Source organism: Quercus lobata, chromosome 1, assembly GCF_001633185.2.
Source record: "Quercus lobata isolate SW786 chromosome 1, ValleyOak3.0 Primary Assembly, whole genome shotgun sequence".
Taxonomy (NCBI): Eukaryota; Viridiplantae; Streptophyta; class Magnoliopsida; order Fagales; family Fagaceae; genus Quercus; species Quercus lobata.
The window spans coordinates 53,748,420-53,755,555 of record NC_044904.1 but is presented as its reverse complement, the minus strand read 5'-3'; the positions used below and the strand labels follow the sequence as shown (position 1 = coordinate 53,755,555).

The following is a 7,136-nucleotide window of genomic DNA, read 5'->3' as shown; positions in this document are numbered from 1 at the left end:
ATTCAAATATTAATATACAAGACCCAGCATCCTATAATAGATTTATAAACAAACCCACATCTCAAAAAAAAAAAAAAATATATATATATATATATATAGATATATATAAAACCCCAATTCTCAAAATTTCCAAAACTGAATCTTTTAAACAGATAGAAATGAATCAAACTCAAATTCTATAAAATTATTAAATTACATGTAAAATAGGTCCACAACATAATCAATTCAAAGGACCAGATTAAATTATACAACAATTTCAGTAGCCATAAAACAAAGTGGTTGACAAATGACAGCAAAAGTTATACTCTTACACTACATGTTCTTTGAAATCACACAGGATAAGACCCAACCCAAATACTTACACACAAAAATGACAGAAAATACTTACACATACCTACACACATAGTCGTTGAAATCACACAGGAGAAGACCCAACCCAAAAATCTAGGCTCACATGATGCATGCAACATAAATAAACTCAAAATCTTTAAATTTATCCCTATCTAACAAAAAAAAAAAAACACTGGCGCAAGCCAAACAACCAGACAGCAGAGCAAGCTATGCATCATTCTGTACAGCATATTGTAGCTTTAGCTGCAACCTGCAACCTCCAACCTCCATATACAACACAAAGACTGATACTGTTACAGCAAAGGAGAACCCAAATTATAGCAAAATCACCTGTACAAAACTATACAGATGAATCCAATCCATTCCATTACTTGGACTTAAGGGATATTAGAATTGAGACTCCAATTCCTGCATAAGACTCTATCAAGAAGTGAGTCATCATAAATGGGGCCACTCTCCACTCTATTAAATAGAGTAGATGGAAAAATGAAATAGTAAAACAGTGGAATTAGAGACAATTTTTTTTTTTTTTTTTTGCTTTTGATAAATGGAATTACAGACATTACTTATCATGCGAAATGAACAAATCCAAGATGGGAAAAGGAAAAAAGAATAAGATATTTCCTACTTAACTTATTCAAGGTAGCTAGGATAGGGAAAAGTTTGTTTTCTTTATAATAACAAAATCCTTGCCCTGCAGAATTTTAAGCAGATTTTGGTGTTCTTTTATTATGCATACTTTATACCAAGAATAGCTTATTGCATCAGGAATTTGTAAAAAAAGATTTTTTGTAGTCTATGAAACTTAGACTGTATGAGGTGAGGTGTTTTTGAGTGTTTGAGTTTGGGCAAATGAAAATTTTACAGATCTAAAAAATTATGCATATGTTTCCTAAAACTTCCTAAGGATCTAGGTAGACCCTTAATATTGCCCAAGATTGTTTCACATAAATTCTCCCAATAATCTAAGCTAGAAAAATATATCATTGCATTAGTCTTGCATTGTGTTATGCTGAGAAAGAAAATAATGACTTGGGCAGAAGGAGAAATTTAAATACCTAAACTTGTTTGCAGGTAAAAAAATTTCTTACCTCTCCCCAACTGGATAATCATCAAATAACCCTACAAGCACATTCAAAATTTGGGAATTACACTTGGAAATAAAACAGAGAAAAAAAAATCTATAAAAGAAAAGAGAAAGTAGAAGATGGACTAACCACATTGTTTTTGTATTACCATTGTGCAAACAAATCTGGAGCTTCTCTTATTTGTTTGTCATCACATGCAGCTCTTGAATTTCGATCATTTGCAGTTGAAGAGGACAAAACATTCCATTTTATTGTTGCTTCTTAAAGTATAACAGGAAATTATTTAAGAGAGAGAAAAAAAAACTGAAAGGGAATTTGGCAATCTTTGATAATTGTTTGGTTGATTCAATATGAGAAAACTTACGGCTGGGATCTGTCTTGGACCAATCTGCGCAGCTGGGGACGAATTTTAATAGCGTCATTACCAAAACATCGAATATGGGAAATTTTGGACCACTCTGATTCACTTTTTATTAATTTGGGGCAACCCCTCATATCATATGGGAAATAAGTCTACATGAACTATTTAGCCTCTCTCATTAAACAATATCTACATAAACCCATATATGACCCACAACACAAAAGAGTTAGAACTCCAATTAAAACACTTAGTTGGCATATCCCTAGCAAGAGCTATCCCATATGTTAACCAAACCAAATTGGTGAGGTATCCACACAACAGCACTACACGAAGAAATCATAATCACACTGACCCATATACGACCCACAATACAAAAGAGGTAGAGCTCCAATTAAAAAACACAGCAATCAAAAATTCAACATCCTTAAAAAAATCAAATACAAAGAAAAATCAACATAGCAATCATCCATATCATAGCATGAAAGGAGGCAATAACAAATTTTTAAAAGAAAAAAAAATTCAATCAAAATAATCTAATCCTTACATTGAATTATTATGCGGGGCAGTCACAAGAATAGAGCACAAATACCTGAATTGAATCATCCACCTTTTATTAGTATTAATATATTGTGAGGAGAGGAAGAGACAAAGGAGGGAAGACAGAGAGACTGCTGTTATAGGCTGGCGTTAGCAAAAGCTGAAGGGTTGCCATTGAGGAATTGAAACCGCTAAAAAATTAACATTGATGAAAGGGTTGCCGTTTAAAAGTGGGGAGATAGAAATCATGAAACACAGTAATCCAAAAGGTGAGGAGACAGAAGGGCATTTGAAACCGTGACACAAGTAGGGGCACAAAAAATTTGTGCAGCAAGTTTCTTCACCTATATTGCAAGCAAATTTCTAAAAACCATATGCTAACCATACACATATATTTGAACAATGCATACAATATAAATTATCTAATCTAATGTCAAGTCTCTATGACCGCTAGGCCAAGGAAAATTTATATTTTTGTTTCATCATAAAATGGGTTTTGGGCAGCATCAAGCAATAATCCAACACAGGGAATGAGCAGATCACACAAGGCCTGTTAGGCTCTTTGCATGGTTAGTGTATGACACTAAAGAAGATAATTTTCTTAAATCAAACTTGTATAACTTGCTTAATTAATTAACTCAGTGTAACTCATTAACAAGTTAAAAATATTTTGAAAATTAACGAAATAATCATGAATATAAAATTTGCATTCAGTCCTAAGGTCGAGCTCATCTTGAACTCAATAATAAAGTGAATAACCAAACTTAATCAAGCACCTTTATACTCATCTAGATTAGGCATGCCTACAAACCTAGTACCAAAAACAAAAAAACAACTTGCAAAGCACTTCTCACATCCAGCTTGGCAAAGCCCATGTTCACAAGTTTTTGCACCTGCTGTTCATTAACATGCCACTGTTGAAGACAAATTACAAGTTACAAATGCATCGACCCAATTAAAAAGAAAATTACAGATAAAAGTATAAACAAGTGTGACACTAAAAGTAAAATTCCATACTGTAGACAAGACCCTTTCACATGTGAAGATTGTGACAGATATGCAAGTATATGACTGCTCTATCGAGATTCCTCATCAGATCACAAGCCTATATGGCTTTGCTCTGACGATGAACAAGCATGATTCTACAGACCAGAACGGCCCTCCGATTCAAAGCAATGTGGCTTAAAGATGAAGGTTGTGAGGGTACTCAGTACGGGATGCAAGAATCACTGGTCCTCCAATGGACAAGGGTTCCCAAAAAAGTCAATCTCAACTGAAATATTGGAGTAAAAGGTACTTTGGGAATGCTAGGCAAGCTCTGATAAAAAGAGAAAGAAGCAGCCGAATCTATAGCTGAGCAGCAAGTATTTTCACTGCCATGGCACCCAGAGAAACAAGAGGAATTTTATATGATGGTTAATTACTTCATCTATGCCATCCTAACCTCAAAAGACAACAAGTAACTTAGCTTAAGCTTCAAAAGGATGATTATATGAGGGTCAAGTGTCAACTAAGATTCAACTATTCCAGCAGATTACAATGTTGAGAAATAAAGGTGTAACAACGAAAATTATAGTTATAAAAATAATTGCAATTTTTTTTTTTCTTTTCTAGATTAAGAATAGAACAAAACGCAAAGCTTAATTGGATTGAAATTTTTTGATTCAAGATTTAAGAAATAAAAACATTGTTACAGATAGTATAAACACTGAATCCGTTCTCCAAGGCTTAATCTTAAACAATACCCATTAATCTATTTCTGGGTTGCCGAGAAAACAAAAAAACTAATTCCAATCAACTAAAATTCCAATCAACAAAAACAATACCCATTAATCTATTTCTGGGTTGCGAGAAAACAAATCAAAGAGAGCTGAAGCTGAAGAAAACAAAAGCATGCAAGATCTGAAAAAAATTTTCCCACACTCGGTAAAAAAAAAAAAAAAAACGCTTCTGAATTAGTTGGTACCTGGTGGTTTTTGGTAGCAGATCAGTGTTGCTTGGTGTTTTGGTAGCAAATCTCTACCTTCAAAACGTATTTCTCAGATCAGATTAGACAGAAATAAAATTTTTAAAAAAAAAAAAAAAAAAAAACCAAGATCAGAATCGCGTTGAAGAAGACGAAGAAAGAAAGAAGAAGAGGAAGAAGCTTACCACGGAGCAGAGCGCAGAAATACAAGCGAGGCTGGGAGGCGTGGGGGTGAGGGCGTGCGGAGTGAAGAGCAGAGAGATGAGATGGGTGTGTGTGAGAGAACTGATTAGTTTGTGTGAGTTTGCGTGAGATATTAGGGGCATTTTCGTAAATGCAACGTCCAACGGTAATAATGTCCAAAACGCCAGCAGCGCGTTGAGGTCCATAAATTCAGCGCGTTTCGGACTTGCATTTTGCCTGAAAAAGTTGCGTTTTGGACTCAACCAAACACATTTTTTTGTCCACTTTTTTATTTATGCGCATTTTGGGCTTCAAAAAGTCCAAACAAACGCAGACTTATTGTGGAATTAAAGCTATAAAGATTGGGCTTTATACTGGAGATAAGGCTGAAAATTATTTTCATTTTTTAGGATTTTAAAATTTAGGAAAATTATTTTAAAATTATAGGAGAAATTCAAAAAAAAAAATTAATAATGACATGATTGCTGACATGGCTCAACGTGAGCATAGCAACATTAATTACTACGCTTCAGCTTTTAGTATTATATAGATTAGCAAAATTTCATACTGTCAAATAAGAGATTTGGAGTTCGAAGTTTGAACCCCCAAATTCATCAAATATTGATTGTTATCTTAACTAACGATAAAGAGCAAATAATGATCCAAATGAATTATATCTAATAGTGGGTTTCAATTAGCTCAACTGGAAAAATTTAGTATTATCAAATAAGAGACCAACAACCAATTAATGTTTTAACCTGATAATAAAAAACAATCATCGTGGACATCATAAGTTAAAATTATATCATGTATCTAAAAAAAAAGTATACATGAGATCAAACTTGAGATTGTCCTTAAAAAAAAAAAAAAAAAAAAAAAAAAAAAAGGAGACGAGAGAGTTTATAGCTACAAATTGAAGTAAACCACAAAATGAGTATATTCTTGACCCTCAAAATAGCAATGCCAAAATTTACTATAGAATTGACCTTGCCTAGCTCTTCCTACAAGTGCGGCACACGCAAGAACAAAAGCAAAGATAGACAATGTCATTTGGGTTAGTTACAAGACCTGCCTGTTGGGTCAGAAATTATAAGATAGGCCCTGCTGAGTTAACAATTCATCTTTGAAATAAAGCCAACCAAAGCCCATGCTTGGTGCAGCCTGAAATTGTTCTTTCAATTTTTGCGAGTCTTATAATGTCTTTCTATGAGCTTAGATTGGGCTCGAGCTCCTGACTTTGTCATCACTCTTAATTAGCGCTCTTCAATGGCCCTGCTTCAATGTTCTAGCCATGCCATCATCATGGAATAACATATACAAATGCTGGTACAACAAGGAGTGATCGCAAAATATTCTGCCTCGATCAGCTTGGGTTTTTCTACTTTAGCGAGGATACGAAGCAAGCATGTACTTCTATTATGTACTAATCATAACATAACGCATCAACAATCACTAGCGTCACGGGACCACCATGATCTGGAAAAAAAAAAAAATTTTATTATTTATAAATTTTTAAATCCTTAAAAAATATTTGTGACCACCCTAAATTCTTTTTGGCAGGATAAAATTTAATAACAAATTTGATTGTAAACTAATATTATAACTTTACTCTCTTTTTTTTATTATTATACGTGAATTTTGACAAATTCATAAATAGATTACATTTTCTTCTTATATCCTCTATACTTGCAAAATTTCAAAAATATAAAAAATTAATAGCTATGTCATCAATCAAATCTTTAAATTTCGAGTTTTTGTAATCTAAAATTATACATAAAAAATAAATTTATGGATTAAAAGTAAATAACATACAATTGACATGAAATTTGACATTCATTTTAAAAATATAAAAAACATGCAATTCAACAATTATATTTTCAAAATATGTGGTCATGTCAATTTATTTAAGGAGTTATAACCTTAGGGTACAATTAAGTTTGTAACCAAATTTTGTCCTTAAATTTCAGTTCCCTTAACAATATATTAGGTCCTTACAAACAAAAAAGAAAAATCCCAAGAAAATTTTTATCTAACTAAAATTTTGCTAGAGATGTAACTTGCAACATTAGTAATGAGACTAATATGCAAAAATTTCAAAATTTAAAAAAAAAAAAAATATATATATATATATATATATATATTGTAGAAAGAAATTGTAAGATTTTATATATTTGTGTGTGTGCGATTTTTTTAATCAACATATGAAGTTCTCTTTCAATTAAATTTTGTGTAATATAAGTTTCTTAACAATTACTCGAAAAATATTCTTGCCACCGTCAACAATTAATTGCGAAAAACTTTATGTCTCTAGACTTATTGTTTTGATTCAAGTTGAACTCGACACCATATCATTAAGGATAGCAAAAAATGATTCCACCTTTTGTCTTGTCGCGACATGTTTCCCCTCCCTTCTAAAAAAGGAACAAAACTGAAAATACAAGTAATCTGACCATGCCCGATACCATTGTCATCTCCAAAAGGCACGGTTGGGCCTGTAATTTGCCCTAGCAATTTAGTCCAGGCCTGGCCATAAGTTAAACTCTTAGGCACTTATGCAACCCATTAAAATATTTTGTTTCCATACATGTGTCATTTTCTTTTTTTTCTTTTTCTTTTTAAAATAAGGCTTATAAATGTATTTATGAAATAA

At 32.5% G+C, this 7,136-nt stretch overlaps 1 long non-coding RNA gene across 8 annotated transcripts; it reads right to left on the bottom strand.

Moving 5' to 3' along the window:
- Positions 1-222: 222 nt before the first annotated feature.
- On the bottom strand, positions 223-4,650 carry LOC115992429. Of its 8 annotated transcripts, none has more exons than XR_004092512.1 (6): positions 4,489-4,650; positions 4,304-4,360; positions 1,804-3,251; positions 1,569-1,699; positions 1,443-1,473; positions 223-759 (listed from the first exon to the last, which is right to left on the bottom strand). It is a non-coding gene; the product is annotated as an uncharacterized LOC115992429 (long non-coding RNA). The 8 variants fall into 8 exon arrangements; XR_004092518.1 differs by having other exon boundaries at positions 1,569-1,696; XR_004092516.1 differs by having other exon boundaries at positions 1,569-1,696; positions 1,804-1,835; positions 4,489-4,640.
- Between the last annotated feature and the right edge of the window lie 2,486 nt (positions 4,651-7,136).